Source organism: Mobula birostris, chromosome 5 (genome assembly GCF_030028105.1).
Source record: "Mobula birostris isolate sMobBir1 chromosome 5, sMobBir1.hap1, whole genome shotgun sequence".
NCBI lineage: Eukaryota > Metazoa > Chordata > Chondrichthyes > Myliobatiformes > Myliobatidae > Mobula > Mobula birostris.
The window spans coordinates 142375459-142390566 of NC_092374.1; the positions used below are offsets into that span (position 1 = coordinate 142375459).

Genomic DNA, 15108 nt, shown 5'->3' on the forward strand with positions numbered 1-15108 from the left:
AAGACAGTTGTAAAAGAGCACCTGAAGGCTTTGTGTGTCAATGCAAGGAGCATTCGTAATAAGGTGGATGAATTGAAAGTGCAGATTGTTATTAATGATTATGATATAGTTGGGATCACAGAGACATGGCTCCAGGGTGACCAGGGATGGGAGCTCAACGTTCAGGCATATTCAATATTCAGGAGGGATAGACATGAAGGAAGGGGAGGTGGGGTGGCGTTGCTGGTTAAAGAAGAGATTAACGCAATAGAAAGGAAGGACACAAGCCAGGAAGATGTGGAATTGATATGGGTAGAGCTGCGTAACACTAAGGGGCAGAAGACGCTGGTGGGAGTTGTGTACAGGCCACCTAACAGTAGTAGTGAGGTCGGAGATGGTATTAAACAGGAAATTAGAAATGTGTGCAATAAAGGAACAGCAGTTATAATGGGTGACTTCAATCTACATGTAGATTGGGTGAACCAAATTGGTAAAGGTGCTGAGGAAGAGGATTTCTTGGAATGTATGCGGGATGGTTTTTTGAACCAACATGTCGAGGAACCAACTAGAGAGCAGGCTATTCTGGACTGGGTTTTGAGCAATGAGGAAGGGTTAATTAGCAATCTTGTCGTGAGAGGCCCCTTGGGTAAGAGTGACCATAATATGGTGGAATTCTTCATTAAGATGGAGAGTGACAGAGTTAATTCAGAAACAAAGGTTCTGAACTTAAAGAGGGGTAACTTTGAAGGTATGAGACGTGAATTAGCTAAGATAGACTGGCAAATGACACTTAAAGGACTGACGGTGGATATGCAATGGCAAGCATTTAAAGGTTGCATGGATGTACTACAACAATTGTTCATCCCAGTTTGGCAAAAGAATAAATCAAGGAAGGTAGTGCACCCGTGGCTGACAAGAGAAATTAGGGATAGTATCAATTCCAAAGAAGAAGCATACAAATTAGCCAGAGAAGGTGGCTCACCTGAGGACTGGGAGAAATTCAGAGTTCAGCAGAGGAGGACAAAAGGCTTAATTAGGAAGGGGAAAAAAGATTATGAGAGAAAACTGGCAGGGAACATAAAAACGGACTGTAAAAGCTTTTATAGATATGTAAAAAGGAAAAGACTGGTAAAGACAAATGTAGGTCCCCTGCAGACAGAAACAGGTGAATTGATTATGGGGAGCAAGGACATGGCAGACCAATTGAATAATTACTTTGGTTCTGTCTTCACAAAGGAGGACATAAATAATCTTCCAGAAATAGTAGGGGACAGAGGGTCCAGTGAGATGGAGGAACTGAGCGAAATACATGTTAGTAGGGAAGTGGTGTTAGGTAAATTGAAGGGATTGAAGGCAGATAAATCCCTAGGGCCAGATGGTCTGCATCCTAGAGTGCTTAAGGAAGTAGCCCAAGAAATAGTGGATGCATTAGTGATAATTTTTCAAAACTCGTTAGATTCTGGGCTAGTTCCTGAGGATTGGAGGGTGGCTAATGTAACTCCACTTTTTAAAAAAGGAGAGAGAGAGAAACCGGGGAATTATAGACCGGTTAGCCTAACGTCAGTGGTGGGGAAACTGCTGGAGTCAGTTATCAAGGATGTGATAACAGCACATTTGGAAAGCGGTGAAATGATCAGACAAAGTCAGCATAGATTTGTGAAAGGAAAATCATGTCTGACGAATCTCATAGAATTTTTTGAGGATGTAAGTAGTAGAGTGGATAGGGGAGAACCAGTGGATGTGGTATATTTGGATTTTCAAAAGGCTTTTGACAAGGTCCCACACAGGAGATTAGTGTGCAAACTTAAAGCACACGGTATTGGGGGTAAGGTATTGGTGTGGGTGAAGAATTAGTTAGCAGACAGGAAGCAGAGAGTGGGAATAAACGGGACCTTTTCAGAATGGCAGGCCGTGACTAGTGGGGTGCCGCAGGGCTCAGTGCTGGGACCCCAGTTGTTTACAATATATATTAATGACTTGGATAAGGGAATTAAATGCAGCATCTCCAAGTTTGCGGATGACACGAAGCTGGGTGGCAGTGTTAGCTGTGGGGAGGATGCTAAGAGGATGCAGGGTGACTTGGATAGGTTGGGTGAGTGGGCAAATTCATGGCAGATGCAATTTAATGTGGATAAATGTGAAGTTATCCACTTTGGTGGCAAAAATAGGAAAACAGATTATTATCTGAATGGTGGCCGATTAGGAAAAGGGGAGGTGCAACGAGACCTGGGTGTCATTATACACCAGTCATTGAAAGTGGGCATGCAGGTACAGCAGGCGGTGAAAAAGGCGAATGGTATGCTGGCATTTATAGCGAGAGGATTCCAGTACAGGAGCAGGGAGGTACTACTGCAGTTGTACAAGGCCTTGGTGAGACCACACCTGGAGTATTGTGTGCAGTTTTGGTCCCCTAATCTGAGGAAAGACATCCTTGCCATAGAGGGAGTACAAAGAAGGTTCACCAGATTAATTCCTGGGATGGCAGGACTTTCATATGAAGAAAGACTGGATGAACTGGGCTTGTACTCGTTGGAATTTAGAAGATTGAGGGGGGATCTGATTGAAACGTATAAGATCCTAAAGGGATTGGACAGGCTAGATGCAGGAAGATTGTTCCCGATGTTGGGGAAGTCCAGAACGAGGGGCCACAGTTTGAGGATAGAGGGGAAGCCTTTTAGGACTGAGATTAGGAAAAACTTCTTCACACAGAGAGTGGTGAATCTGTGGAATTCTCTGCCACAGGAAACAGTTGAGGCCAGTTCATTGGCTATATTTAAGAGGGAGTTAGATATGGCCCTTGTGGCTACGGGGGTCAGGGGGTATGGAGGGAAGGCTGGGGCAGGGTTCTGAGTTGGATGATCAGCCATGATCATAATAAATGGCGGTGCAGGCTCGAAGGGCCGAATGGCCTACTCCTGCACCTATTTTCTATGTTTCTATATAGGAGCAGAATTAGACCATTTGGCCCCTTGAGTCTGCTCCACCATTTCATCATGGCTGATCCATTTCCCTCTCAGCACCAATCTCCTGCCTTCTCCTCATATCCCTTTATCCCTTCATGCCCTGACTAATCAAAAGTCTAACATGTTAGTTGCTTGAAAAGGAAAAAGACATTATATCCCGAGTGTGTGGAAGGCAAAATGGGATGATTCCACTTTCACCCTCACTCCCAAAATATTCAATTGCACAATTTGAAAGGGAGCCATCTGTTTTTTGCAATGCAGGTAAAATTATTACTGAGTAGGTGGCTAAATATTTTCCTTGAGACATATTAGAAACTGTAGTTTGTTCAAGGTTCAAAGTTCAAAGTATTAAGAGAGTGCATACATGTCACCATATACAACCCTGAGATTCTTTTTCTTGGCCATACTTAGTTCATTTGCCAAATGGGGAGTAAATGGATAAACGTTTTTGATGAAAAGTAACAAATCTTATAAATAAATGATTTGCCTCCCTGATTTCTTTTGATATAAGGAACTTTCAAATGAATTAGTCATCCATTAACCTGAAGGATTTAATCTGAGCAACAATATCAAAAGGTTCCAGTCCAATATAATATGGTAGAGGAAGATGAGAATGAAACTGTATTTCTCAAGAAGACTGTAACTTGTATATACCATATACTTGGAAAAAGAAAATAAGATTGCATACCTATGCCATTTCCTTTTTTATGCAAGTTACATAATAACTTATATAAATGTTAAATCAAAAATTATCCTAATTTAAGACAAAATAAACAGAACATATTTTCTTTTGAATCTCGTTAGTTGTCTAATTTCTGCAGAGGGTGGTGTGTAGGTGGAATAAGCTACCAGCAGAAGTAGTGCATGCAAGTTTGATTTCAACATTTAGGCAGAGTTTGGCTAAGTACCTGGATGGGAAAGGGTCTGGAGGTCTAGATATGCCAAAGAGTCTGTACCTGTTCTGTTGTGCTCTATGGCTCTCTGCAGGTTCTCAAACGGTTCCACTTATTATCAGAGAATGTACACAGTATACAGCCTGAAATACTTGTCTTCACAGACTTCTACGAGATACAGAAGAACCCCAAAAAAAGGGTATGGCAGGAAAATATCAGAACCCCAAAGTCCCCTCTCCCCCCTCCCCAGTACAAGCAGCAGTCAAATATCAGCGCAACTGTCACGCACCCCGTGACAGGTTAAAGAACCAGCAGAAATGGAAAACATTTTGGAGTCCAGTATTGCTATTAACTAATGGTATTTTATTAGTAACTGCGCAATACAGTAATATAAATGCAGATATATCAAACAGGTTCGCAATGATAACATATATATGTGAGGAAATATAAAAAACAAGATTCTTCAAGTCTAGGGGTAAATGGACACAGTCTTACAGTGATGAGTAAAGTTCAGTTCAGTTTGTGGTATTGAGTTGAGTAGTGATGGAGAGAGAGAGGTGTTGTGGTTCTTCAGGTGAGCTGATGCCGTCGATTTTCCTGTTGTCCTCTGAAATCCTTTAGAAGTCACCGAATGTGACCACAAAAAAGGGGACCATTCTTCTGTGGTGGAATTATCAACCCAGGCGAGGGTTGGACACACAAATAACTCCGCACCGGTCACACCTTTTCTACACTGCAAGAGCCACTGATTGATTCTCCAAATCGATCCTCCAAAACTCACCTTTTCTGTGGGCACCATGAAGCTCATCCAGTGTCCAAAACCATGTGTCTGTGAGTCTATCATCTGACCTTCTATTTATCTCACCATGCTGAACACAAACTGTCCATCAAGTAGCTCCTCCCTTCTCACTCTGTAAGAACTTAGAAGCTGCCAGTGTCCTTGCAGAAGCGTAAACACGCTGCAGAGAAACCATAACACTATCTCTAAGCAGTCTTCACCTCTCTCTCTTAATAACAAGGTATCTGTGTTGGACACCTCTCTCTCTCTCAGTTCATAGAGATAATTCAGGATCACACAACAAACTCCCGCTTCCCTCACCACCTGTTTCAGCAAAAAGCGTCAGCGCCCATCATCTACCCAGCAAAGAATCCAAAGAGAAACCATGATCTGCAGTCAACAAAAGCTACTGATTACTCGATAGTTCGACATGCCACAGGCTCTTAGTCTCACGAACAAGGCACAGAGCAATAACACCCATTTTCACAGTGAAAGGGGAGTCTGTCAGTCATTGTTATGATATTACAGTCTGCTGCAGAGCTTCAGTCGGCATTGCTGGTCTAAAATCAGTCATCCACAGTGCCGTTCAAGTCTGCACCCCGGAGGTGCCATCTTCCAAGCCGCCCCTGAACAACGGTGGAAAACAGTTGGCCGATAGCTCCAGGAACGGGAACTCATGACCATAAAAAAAACAGTTTGATTGCCACTTGCAGACCAGGACCCCGATAGAACCCAAACCACCTGGAAAAAGAAAAAAAACAGAGGTATTAAAGAGAGGACCTTTCACAGATGAGCTCAAAAAGGCAGCCACTTGGCACCATCTTAGCTCTGATGTACAGTCAACATTCCATTCATGTTTGACCTGGAGATATTCTATACAGAATGGATCAATCATTGGTCAGAAATAGCGACTGTTAAAGGTTAGTCATGGAGTGTGGTTACGGTGTCAGAGAGTGGCAAAGTGGGTACTTTAGATCTGGGCCGTACCTTCCAAATATCCGGACATGCCTCTTGGTTTTTTTGCACTACCTTACTTTCCATTTTTCTATTTTCTATTTATGATTTATAATTTAAACTTTTAATATTTACTATCGATATGTAATCCAGGGAGCAGGAAGCACAAAATTAAATATCGCTGTGATGATTGTACGTTCTACTGTCAATTGTTTGGCGACAATAAAGTATAAAGTATAGAAGTAGACCATTGAGGGTTAAATGCTACAGAGAATGAGAGAGAGGGTTCAGAATGAGAAGGAAGGATACCATCATGTAATGAAACCACATAAATATGAGTCACCTCCCACTGCACTCACACCTAATCAGCTATTTTTATCACATGTTAGCTGACCCCTTCTCCAGGAACCTGCCTGGAGCACTTATAAGCTCTTAGGAACAAAGTGTCTGTCAAAAGTTTCATTGGCTGTCTGTCCATGAGCAAAAAAAAACTGTTCTTTTCTACCTGCCATTGTTAGAACAATTTAAAGACACACTGGAATCAGGATGCATATTCTTTTAAAGCACTTTGATTGAGCAATAAATAAGGCCTTGTGAATAGTACTTTGTGACTTCAACATTCTCAGTGTTAATGGGAAAGGAGCAGATTTACTCAGTACATTCAACCCATGCATTTTTGCCATGGTTTCACACAGTTTTTTTTGGCAGCTGCAAAGCTCAGATTTTGGAGAACTTTCGATGGGACGTTTCCTGTGAGGCAAAGAGAGCTGTGAGTGATATTTAAATCTCAGGCTGTGGTATCAGAGATCGTAGGACATAGATCATAGAACATTACAGCACCTTCAGCCCATTATGTTGGGCTGACATTTAATTTACTCCTATCTTAGACTTTCTTCAATGTCCCTAATTATGTGGGAGGGAAGGGTGAGATGATCTTGGAGTAAATTAAATGTCCCTAATGTATTTGCCTTTACCATTTACTCTGGCAGCACGTTCCAATTACCCACCCCTCCCTGTGGGAACAAAAGACGTCCCCCTTATACTTTACTCCAATCACTTTTAAATTATGCCCTCTCATATTAGCCATTTCCACACTTGAAAAAGGCACTGGCTGTCTATTCTTTCTATGTCTCTTATCATCTTATACTCCCCTATCAAGTCACCACACACTTCATTCACTACAAAGAGAAAATCCCCAGCTTGCTTAACCTTTCTTCATAAGACATGCTCTCTAATTCTGGCAGCATCCTGGTAAATCGCTTCTGAACCCTCTCTAAAATTTCCACATCCTTCCTATAATGAGGCAATCGGAAATGAACACAGTATTCCAAGAATCACAAACCAAGGTTTTATAGATCTGCAACGATACCTCATGCCTCTTGAAGTCAATGCTCTGAAGCATCACAAGCTCATATAAGGCTCATCATCAAAAGCCTTGAAACTTAAAATGTCTATAATAATTAAGGACATTTTAAACAATTCAAATATATTTATATAATTAAGGAAATCAATTTTTTCCAAAAAATATTAAAATTCTGCAGGACAAGGCATGAACCGTTGTTTGACTCCATTTCATTGATTAAAGCTTCTAATGTTTACTGATTAAAGTGACGACGGAGATTAAACCATCGAAGCGGACGTGAAAGGTGAGCGCCGGCTGCCTGCCTTTTGATCGCTGGGGATCACTATGCAACCTGTGAAGGGAAAGCCTGCTGCTATTTCAGGAGAATGTTATCCAGCTTTTGCGCATCTTGGATATGGACTTGGACGATATAGACATTTTTTTTGTGCTCTTATGGTTTTTTTATGTTCTGTATTTTCACCCGATCTTTCCTGTTTTTTTGTGTGCAGGTGGGTGTAGGTTTAGGGGCCAGTGCTTGTTCCCTTTTTGTTTGTTTTCTTGTGTGGGGAGGGAGGGATTTGAGGGTTGAAGATCATGCTGCCATTCTTTTCTTTTTTGGTTTTGTAGCTGTCCGGAGAAGAATTTCGGAGTTGTATACTTTGATAATAAATTAACCTTTGAACCATTGATATTCAAGATAGATTGAATCAATGGTTCAATGGTTCAGTGATTCCATTTAATATCAGAAAATGTATACAATTCTTACTCTCCGCAGACATCCTCAAAACAGAAAAACCCCAAAGCATGAATGACAAAAGAAAGTAAGAAACCCAAAGACACCTATACCCCACACATAGGCAGCATAAGCTCTCCCCTTGCCCCTTCCCCATATTCTAGCATAAAACATCAGCATTCCCATCACCCATCATTACTTCCTACAAAATGAAACCCAATAACATGAATGGCAGCGGCACTTCACTACCAGATGAGCTCATCGCCTTTCATACTCGCTTTGAAAGGGAGAGTATAACTACAGCTGTGAATATCCCTGCTGTACACAGTGATGCTGTGATCTCTGGCTCAGAGGCTGATGTCCCATTGTCTTTCAGTAAAAGTGAATCCTCGTAAGGCAGCAGGGCCAATGGGGTACCTGGTAAGGATCTGAAAACTTGTGCCAACCAACCAGTAGGCATATTCAAAGACATTTTCGACCACTCACTGCTGTGGATGGAAATTCCTGCCTGCTTCAAAGGGGCAACAATTATACCAGTGCCCAAGAAGAGTAGTGTGAGTTGCCTTAATGTCTTTTGTCCAGTGGCACTCACATCTACGGTGATGAAATGCTTTGAAAGGTTGGTCATGGCTAGAATCAACTCCTGCCTCAGTAAGGACTTGGACCCATTGCAATTTGTCTACTGCCTCAATAGGTCTAGAGCAGACACAATTTCAATGGCTCATCACACAGCCTTACATCAACTGGACAATGCAAACACTTATGTCACGATACTGTTCATTGACTATAGCTCAGTGTTTAACACCATAATTCCTGCAGTCCTGATCGATAAGTTATGGAATCTGGGCCTCTGTCATTGAATCATCAACTTCCTAACTGAAAGAGCACAATCTGTGCAGATCGGTGATAACTCCTCCTCTCCTTGCTCAACCTTGCACTCACTGTCAGTAAGTCCAAAAAGCTGATTGTGGACTTCCGAAATCATAGGTCAAAGGATTACAAACCAATCCTCATAGAGGGATCAGAAGGAGAGAGAGTGAGCAATTTCAAGTTCCTGTGTGTCAATATCTCTGAGGATCTAACCTGGTCCCAAAATATATTCATGCAGCTATAAAGAAGGCAAGACAGCAGCTATATTCAATTGGAGTTTCAGGAGATTTACTTTGTGAACTAAGTATTTGTGACAGGCTGCATCATTGTCTGGTATGGGGGAGGGGGATGGTGGTGTTACTGCACAGGACCAAAAGAAGCTACAGAAAATTGTAAAATTAGTCAGCTCCATCATGGGTACTAGCCTCCGCAGTATCCAAGACAACTTCAGTGAGTCCTCTTCTCATTGCTACTATCAGGAAGAAGGTACAGAAGCCTGAAGGCACACACTCAGCAATCCAGGAACAGCTTCTTCCCCTCTGCCACCTGATTCCTAAATGGACAGTGAACTCATAAATACTACCTCAGTTTTATTATTTCTGTTTGGCACTATTTTTAATTTAACTATTTAACACGCACATTTTATATATATATATGTGTGTGTGTGTGTGTGTGTGTGTGTGTGTGTGTGTGTGTGTGTGTGTGATATACTCTGATTGATCTACTTATTTATTTTTTCCTATATTATTATGTATTGCATTGTGCTGCTGCTAAGTTAACAAATATCATGACACATGCCGATGATAATAAACCTGATTCTAATTCCATGAAAGCATCAGCAAAGCCTCACAGAGACTCAAAAATGCAATCAAGCTAAGATATATATTTATCTGTCTTGCTTTTTCAGTGAGGATAAAAAAACCCGTTCAGTTGAAGGGATCATGCTCTTTATACCACTTGTCACTTGTGTAAAACTGTGGCGATGTAAGTGCATCCTGCCACTCAACTCAGGGTGCTTGCAACCCACATCAGAACCTGTTGGTCCAGTGTCAGGGTGGGCTGCCACCTTACTTCATGCTCTTAAACTTTTATGTTGCAATCCGCATTTGTCAAAGACAAGGAAGAGTTGATCCACAGTGAAGATGTTACGTGATTCATCCAGGGAATTATTGTCAAAAGACAACTCTACTGATGGCCCATTGTTTGATTCTATGTAGAGGCAGCTCAACAATCAAGGCTTACAACCAGAAGACTGAAAGAAAGACTAGAGGACATTACCTATCGACTTCGGGATCAGAAACACATTTATTCCCACTGACGTATTGTGGTATTTGTTTTGCCATAGCAGTACAGAGTCAGATATAAAAATCTATAAATTATAAAAAAATAAATGAAGCAATAAGAGGAATAGTGTGGCATTGTGCATGGGTTCATATACCATTCAGAAATCTAGCATAGGGAAGAATGGCGTAAGGACTCGATGAATGACTCCTAAATCATTGAGTACGTGCTCCTGTACCATACAAAATCTTCTCAAGTTCCTAATGAAGTAGAGTCACTGGCATGTCTTCTTCGTGATTGCATTGATGTGTTTGGCCCAGGACAGCAACGTACCATCTTCATTTGTACTAATTTTGCTGCATTATGGAAGTCAGGGAAGGTTTCAGACTTAGATCACTTCGGCTTTTTTTATCGTAGAATTAGGAAACTGTTCTCTAGGCAGTGAGCATTTCTGCTTTGGCAAGGTATCATAAAACTTCATTAAGCAATATGAATCAGCTTTTCTCACAAGTTGATTTCTGCTGTAGGCCTAATAAAACTATTGATTTATGTAGCATTTCTGAGGTCTTTTGATTGGATGCCGGGAAAATCATGATTTGCAACACATTTATGAACAAACATTGATTGAAAATAAAAGGGTTTTTATTTGTAGAACACTTTATCACTTCTCCCAGAATGTCAGAAAGTGTGCTAAAGGCAATCAATTAGTTGTAATGTTCAGTCTCTGATTTTATATGGGCAAATTGTGAAGTATTAACTACACAATAGAGTCTGGAAAGCTGGAATAGATAAATGAACTGATTATATATGGTGTATTATTAAAACATGTTAAAAATTGTTAAAAGCACCAAAAAAAAACTCTGCACTTCTCCTGATGTGGTGATATCATTGTCAACTGCAACAAGCAGCTAAGCATTTAGTTGATCATATCTTTATGAAAACCCTTTGTACAGAATGTTTCTAGAGATGTGGCATGTTAGACTCTCCTAACAGCCACTGGACTCAGCTGTGAGAAATCCACCTTACGTAGACTCCATATGTCTAAATATGACCTGGGTCCCACCAAACCTGTGAGGCTGGGACGTCTCACCCACCTGATTCCCATTTGTGTGAATACTGCGTAACTTACTGCTCCCATGTAATTGCCCATCAGCAAGCATTAACAGATCGTACACTGCATGCAACTATAAAGAAAGTGTTATTAAGAATGTTAACTTAACCAAACAATTATTAAAGAAAGGAAAGAAAAAAACCAGAAGGGCCCATCATAATTACACAGTCGAATGTGTGCATAAGTTGGAACTCATCTTGAAGCTGTCTTTAACTCATACACTGGACCCTCGATCTGTGTGAAAGAACACACCACCTTCAGAATGTTGCTCAAAACCCATCTCGAACAAACAGGCTCTCCCATGAGAGTATTGGTCCTTCTTCCTTGAAGCCATTCATCTGCACCAAGCACCTTGTGCAACAGGGACAGCATGCTCAGCCATCTTCCCTCCTGTCTTCTCTCAGCTCCCGCCAAAAAGGTATAGATTCACACCATTGTCTGTCAACAGAAACCCCTCTGCCCAGCATTCTCTAGAACCTTTTCCCAATTCCACCATCCTGATTGGCTGACACCACTTTCTTAAGTTGAACATCAAAGCCTCTTATCTCAGATCAAATCCAAACAGCTTACAAGTAGAATGGACTGCTCTTACAGAACTGCTAAAATAAAATACCTACAGCATCGCAGTAAAAATTTTAACCAGGACTTTGCATTTTAAAGTTCATTATCTGCTTATAGTACTCATTAGCACTGTATCTTCAGTTACACAGCTCAATGTTGAAGATGAGCTTAAACTCAAAACTCTCTTTGTATTATAGAATATTGTATGCTAGGTTAAGCACATATTGATATGTTACTCTGAATCATCAGACACTTTCATCTTTGTCAAAATGAGATTCATGCGACCAATAACTCTTTGTTCAATATAACAAACAACCAGCATGGAATGATAGTCTGCAAAAAGATCATAAATCAAACTTGTCATGGTTATCTAGAAGTTGACATGTTCTCCAATAATACACAGAATTCTTTTTAAACTAGCAATGTTAGGTTTTGAACAGCAGCCAATCAGAGACTGGGAGGGAGAGGAGAGGTGACTCACATAGATTTGTGAATGTGCATTAAAAAGCAGATCTTCATTGGAGTTTTGGCATTTGAACAGCTCCCAGTCAGAAACTGGGAGCAAGAAGAGAAGTGACTCAGTCAGGTCAGTGAGTGTATATTAAAAAGCTGCATTTCGTGGGAGTTTCGGCATTTGAACAGCAGCCAATCAGAGACTAGAATTCATTAGCAAGGACCAATAAAAATAAGACATGGGCAAGCACAGCGGCCTTTTTTGGAGTGGACAGTGTTAGAGTGGGGATTTGAGGCTTCAGCGAGGAGAGTCTTGAGCGAGAGAAGGTGAGAAGCTGTAGCTATTTGGTTTTATGTTTCCTTCTTTATATTTGCATTGTTCGAACAATAGGGATGCTAGACAGGATAGCTGAATGCTCCTCTTGCAAGACCTGGAAAGAAAAGCAGAGCTCCAGTATCCCTGATGACTTCAACTGCAAGAAGTGCATCCAGCTGCAGTTTCTAACATTCCGTGTTAAAGTGTTGGAGCTGGAATCGAATGAACTTCAGATCATCTGGGAAGCTGAGGGGGTGATAAACAGGTCATATAGAGAGGAAGTTACACCCAAGGTGCAGGACACAGGAAAATGGGTGACAATCAGGAGAATAAGAAGGGTTAATCAGCCAGTGCAGAGTACCTCTGTGGTCATCTCCCTCAACAACAAGCATATCACTTTGCATACAGTTCAGATAGGATGACCTAGCAGAGGAAAGTCACAGCAGTCAGGGCTCCAGCACTGATTCTGAGTCTGTGGCTCAGAAGGGGCAGGAAAGACATGCTAATAGGGCAGGAGAGACATGCTATGGTGATACAGGATTCCTTAGTTAGGGGAACAGAAAGGAGGTTATGCAGATGAGAACGAGATTCCTGCATGGTATGTTGTCTCTTGGGTGCCAGGGCCCGTGACATCTCGGATTGAGTCCTCAGCATTCTTAAATGGGAGGGTGAGCAACCAGAGGTCAAGACATAGATAGGCAGGGGATGAGGTTCTGCAAAGTGAGTTCAGGGAGTTATGTGTTAAGTTAAAGGACAGGACCTCCAGTGTTGTGATCTCAAGATTGCTAACCATGCCACGTGCCAGTGAGGCTAGAAATAGGAAGATTGTATAGTTTAACAGCTTGCTAAGGTGTTGGTTTGGGAGGGAGAACTTCAAATTTTTGGACCAATGGGCTCTCCAGAAAAGGTGGGACCTGCATAGAAGAGATAGTTTGGACCTGAACTGGAGAGTAACTAATATCCTAGCAGAAGGTTTGTGGGTATTGCATGAGGGAATTTAAACTAGAGTTACAGGAGGATGGGAACCAGAATGCCAGAACAGATAGTGGAGTGGTTGTGGAGACAGATGTCAAGCCCTCAGACAAAGGAAGGAATCAAAAGGTTGAGCATGGTGGGACTAATATTCTGAATTTAAATTAACAAATTCCATGACATATGCTGATGATATGAAACCTAATTCCGATACTGAGTTAAGTATATTTTAATGCAAAAAGTATTGTAGGAAGGGCAGATGAGCTTAGGGGATAGATCAACACATGAAGTTATGGCATTTGTAGCCATTAGTGAAACTTGTTTGCAGGAGGGACAGGACTGGCAGCTCAATATTCTGGAGTTGTGTTGTTTTACTGTAGATGTGATAGAGTGTGAGGGATTTAAGGGGAAGGAGTCAATGACTAGCAGTGCTTAGTCAGGACAGACTGGAGAATTTGTCTAGTGAGGTGCTATGGGTGGAACTGAGAGAGAAGAAAGGTATGACTATGTTAATGGGGCTGTGCTACAGATCACCCAACAGTCCTAGGGATTTAGAGAAACAAATTTGTAGAGAGGTCACAGACTGTTGCAAGGAACATAAGTTTACGGTAGTAGGTGATTTTTAATTTTGCACATATTGACTGGGACTCAAAAAGGACTTGATGGGAAAGAGCTTTTCAATTATGTTCAGGAATGTATCCTTAATCAGTGCATAGAAATCCCAGTGAGATAGTGTGCAATACTGCTGTTAGGTAATGAAACGGGCCAGGTGATGGAAGTTTGTGCAGGAGAACACTTTGCATCTAGTGATCATAATGCCATTTGCTTCAAGGTAGTTATGAAAAAGGATAGCTCTGATCCTCAGGATGAGACTCTAAATTGGCTTTGAAGGATCTGGCAAGTGTGGATTGGGACAGGCTGTTTTCTGGCAAAGGTGTACTTAGTAAGTGAGGGGGGGGGGTGGCTTTAAAAGTGAATATTTGAGAGTACAAAGCTTGTATCTGCCAGTCAGAATAAAAGGCAATAATAGCAGGATTAGGAATTTTAGAGAAATACTGAGGTCTTGGTAAAGAAAACAAAAGAAGGTGCATAGCAAGTATAGGGAGGTAGGATGAAATGAGTTTGTTGAGGAATATAAGAAATGCAAGAGAACACTTAAGAAAGCACTCAGGAAGGCTAAAAGACAGCACGAGGTTACTCTAGCAGACAAGGTGAAGCAGAATCTCAAGGGCATCTACAGATATGTTAAAAGGAATGCAAGTGACAAAATTTGTTCTCTGGAAGATCAGAATGATAATCTATGCATGGATCCAGAAGGGAGAGGTTTTAAATCAATCTTTTGCATCTGTATCTACTCTCTATCAAAGTGATGTGAAGCGCAGCAAGATTATGGACCCTATACAAATTAAAGAGGAGGAGGTGTTTGCTATCTTGAGGCAAATTAAGTTGGACAAGTCCTCAGGGCTGAGAAGGTGTTCCCCTGAACTCCATGGGAGACAACTGTAGAAATTGCAGGGGTCCTAACAGGGATATTTAAATCATGCTTAGTGACAGGTGAGGTACCAGAGTATTGGAGGATAGCTAATGTTATTCTGCTGTTTAAGAAAGGCTCTAAGAATAAAGCAGGAAATTATAGTTTGGTGAACCTGACATCAGTAGTGGGAAATTTACTGGAAAGTAATCTAAGGGACCAGATATATGAATATTTGGATAGTCAGGTACTAAGTAGGGATAGTCAGCATGGATTTATGCATGGTAGGTTGTTTCCAATGAATCCTATAGAGTTTTTCAAGGAAATTACTAGAAAGGCTGAAGAAGGCAAAGCAGTGGATATTGCCTACATGGACTTCAGCAAGGCATTTGAAAAGTCCCCACATGAAATATTGGTCAAGAAAGTTCAGT

General features: G+C 41.3%; 1 long non-coding RNA gene across 2 annotated transcripts in view; it reads right to left on the bottom strand.

Moving 5' to 3' along the window:
- Positions 1-4234: 4234 nt before the first annotated feature.
- Positions 4235-15108, bottom strand: part of LOC140197337 (uncharacterized) — a 43850-nt gene continuing 32976 nt past the window's right edge. For both annotated transcript variants that reach the window (XR_011885918.1, XR_011885917.1), the window contains one exon: positions 4235-5354. This is a non-coding gene — a long non-coding RNA (uncharacterized lncRNA). The remainder of the gene's footprint in view (positions 5355-15108) is intronic.